This window comes from Palaemon carinicauda, chromosome 9 (genome assembly GCF_036898095.1).
Source record: "Palaemon carinicauda isolate YSFRI2023 chromosome 9, ASM3689809v2, whole genome shotgun sequence".
NCBI lineage: Eukaryota > Metazoa > Arthropoda > Malacostraca > Decapoda > Palaemonidae > Palaemon > Palaemon carinicauda.
Genome location: NC_090733.1, coordinates 119,246,268 through 119,250,002, shown reverse-complemented (window position 1 = coordinate 119,250,002; position 3,735 = coordinate 119,246,268).

The following is a 3,735-nucleotide window of genomic DNA, read 5'->3' as shown; positions in this document are numbered from 1 at the left end:
CGAACATATCAATAATATAGTATAGCGTGTTACCTACAAGTCCCCCAAAAAGATAGTTTCCAGAGATATACCGTTCTTGGTGTAATGAGTGTCCTGTTAGTCATTAATATTTAAAGACACAACCTTCATACGTAAGAATATATTATCGACAATGAGTGTATTATCTCTTGTCATATCCTCGGAATTATGATCCAAGATGATTCACGTAGAATATTTCATGTGATATTGAAACAAGGGGAACAAATCATACCCTATGGTAATACACAAAATGTAATCTTAAAGCAGATGTTAGGTTCATTGTGAATTCACGATGAATGTATATTATTATTATTGTTATTATTATTGTTGTTGCTGTTGTTGTTGTTGTTATTATTACTTGCTAAGCTATAATCCTAGTTGGAAAAGGAGGATGCTATAAGCCCAATGGCTCCAACAGGGAAAATAGCCCAGTGAGGAAAGGAAACAAGGAAAAATGAAATATTCTAAGAAAAGTAATATTAAAATAAATATCTCCTAAATAAACTACAAAAACTTTAATAAAACAAGATGAAAATAAAATAAATAGAATAGCGTGCCCAATTGTACCCTCACGCAAGAGAACTTTAACCCAAGACAGTGGGAGACCAAGGTACAGAGGGTATGGCGCTACCCAAGACTAGAGAACAATGCTTTGATTCAGCAGTGTCCTTCTAGAAGAGCTGCTTACTATAGCTAAAGAGTCTCATCTACCCTTACCAAGAAGAAAGTGGCCACTGAACAATGATAGTGCAGTAACCCATTGGGTGAAGAAGAATTGTTTGGTAATCTCAGTGTTGTAAGATGTATGAGGAGAGAGAACATGTAACGAATAGGCCATACTATTTGGTGTATGTGTAGGCAAAGGGAAAATGAATCGTAACCAGAGAGAAGAATCCAGTGTAGTACTGTCTGGCCAGTCAAAGAACTTCAAAACTATCAAGCGGTAGTATCTCAACGGGTGGCCGGTGCCCTGGCCAACCCACTACCTCTATAAATAGAAAATGCTATTGCACCAGCATTTATTTGATTGATAGAGATCAACACAATCAAGTGTGCATTAGAACGAATTTATATCTCACATAAATGGGACTCAAATATGATATATTATGGATCAGTAGAGATCAATTCTTCTGACGAGGAGGCAAGTGTTTTTTTCTGCATCCCGGGCAGTTGGAAACAATCAATAAGGTAAGTCAAGGCGTAGGAGACCGTGTCTGGGAAAACGTCATTTGGGGGTAACATGCAAGAAAAATGAACAAACCTTACACTGGGATCGACCACAAAACATTTCTAAATGGTAAATGCTTTCAATTTAAGTTAAAAAAAAAATTATGGCTTTTGTTGACTCAGTTGGTATAGTCCTTTGTGAATGTATGCATAAATGTAAACATGTAGGATACGTGCATGTGCAAGCTTATTTCATACCAAGATGAAAAAAAAGACAGCTTTTGTTGGTAATGGGTTGGCCTGGGCACCAGCCACCTGTTGAGATACTACCGATAGAGACTTATTGTCTTATTGGTTGACTGGCCAGACAGTGCTACATTGGATCCTCTTTCCGGTAACGACTCATTTTCCTTTTGCCTACACATACACCAGATAGTCTGGCCTATTCTTTTCATATTCTCCTGTCCTCATACACCTGACAACACGGAGATTAACAAACAATTCTTCATCGCTCAAGGGGTTAACTACTGCACTGTAATTGTTCAGTGGCTACTTTCCTCTTGGTTAGAGTAGAAGAGACTTTAACTATGGTAGGCAGCTCTTCCATGAGAAGGACACGCCAAAATCAAACCATTGTTCTTTAGTCTTGGGTAGTGCCATAGACTTTGTACCATGGTCTTCCGCTGTCTTGGGTTAGAGTTCTCTTGCTTGGGGGTACACTCGAGCACACTAGTCTATCTTATTTCTCTTCATCTGTTTTTTTTTTCCTAAGTTTTTATAGTTGCTGCTCTTAAAAAAAAAAATTCCTTTCTTCGCTAGGCTATTTTCCCTGTTGGAGCCCTTGGGCTTATAGCAGCCTGCTTTTCCAACTAGTGTTGTGGCTTAAATAATAATGAAAATAATAATAATAATAATAATAATGACATCAGATGTTTGACCATTTTACAAACAGAGCTTGTTCCAAAACAGCACCATTGCTTGGACATGAAATTCACGCGAACCAAACATACCCAGATAACGGTCATGCATGCGTCCTTACGGCAACAGAATGATTATTCTGAGATACTTGAAATCCTGAGCCAAAGCGGGCTACCAGTCATTTCCAGAATGTGAAACTTTTAAATTTTCATTAGTATTTCCAGAATTATTTGACCTGCATCATTTCAAAAAGGAGTATTAAGGTCACCTGTGAAAAGATTTCCATTAATTACAGTAGCCGAAGTTGATCTTGGCAATGTACTGTAGACCGTCTCGACTCCTTGATGGAGTTAATGTGTTACACACTGACACGAGCACTACATGAAACAAATAAGTATATATCTAATCAGAAGAACGCTTAGTGATTTTTTTTTATTATTAAAAATAAAAGACAAAGAAGAGCAGAAAGTTCAGGCGTCCAGTACTTGAATTAAATCTTTATAACATGGTAGGTATTAGAACAATATGCACCTCACGGGCTCTTGTGCTAATGGCAGCCCGTGAATGGGAAAATTAAAACATTAGTCACAGTTTTTTTATTCCACCTAAAAAATAGAGGTTACTGTAATTTTTCACTATTATAATTCAACAGTGGCAACCAGTTGCAAAACTTAGCCAAGAAAATAATATATGTGACATTTAATGTCATTAAATTTCATTAGCATTCGTTGTTATCCGGTATTAAAGCCTTGAATGTAATGAAGGGACAATTATGACGCCACTGAGCCCAAAGGCAAATCTTTAGGAAAAACAAAAATGAGAGGCGGTTAGCACAATAACGCTAACCTCAAAGGTCTGAAAATGCTTCCGCTGTTATGTTCAAAATTGTCAATTTTTAAATGTACCCTCATTATCCCCGTATTTGTTTTAACAATATGGTTCATTGCACCTCATTATTCGTAAAGTCTTTCCATATTTTTCTTGTAGTGACATTTGGCATCTCCCATCATTTCCTTTCCATTATGTCGTTTTCCCCCAAGCTGTTACAATCTCTAAGTCACAATGTTCTCGAGAATAATCCTGTATAGCAAGTTTTTTCTTATCAAATCATGAATTGATATACAGTACTTACAACGAATATAAATTGTATCTTTTTATATAACTTAAAGTCCGTTGAAATAGATTTTTAATACATTCCTTCAATCTCTCACCCTTTCATTTCATCTAAAGGAGAGAGAGAGAGAGAGAGAGAGAGAGAGAGAGAGAGAGAGAGAGAGAGAGAGAGAGAGAGAGAGAGAATCATATTTGTGTATGGTGTTCATACACTTTTATAGTTTATATATCGAATATCTGTTTTAATGTTGTTAGTGTTTTTTAAATATTTCATTTTAATTTTTCATTATTTCTTATATCGTTTATTTATTTCCTTATTTCATTTCCTCCCTTGTTGGAGCCCTTGGGCTTATACCATCTTGCTCTTCCAACTAGGGTTGTAGCTTACCTAATAATAATAATAATAATAATAATAATAATAATAATAATAATAATAATAATAATAATAATAATAATGTGTTCCTCAACTCTCCTTACAGGCAAGAGTACCGTTGTTAATGTACACACACGAAACTAGCC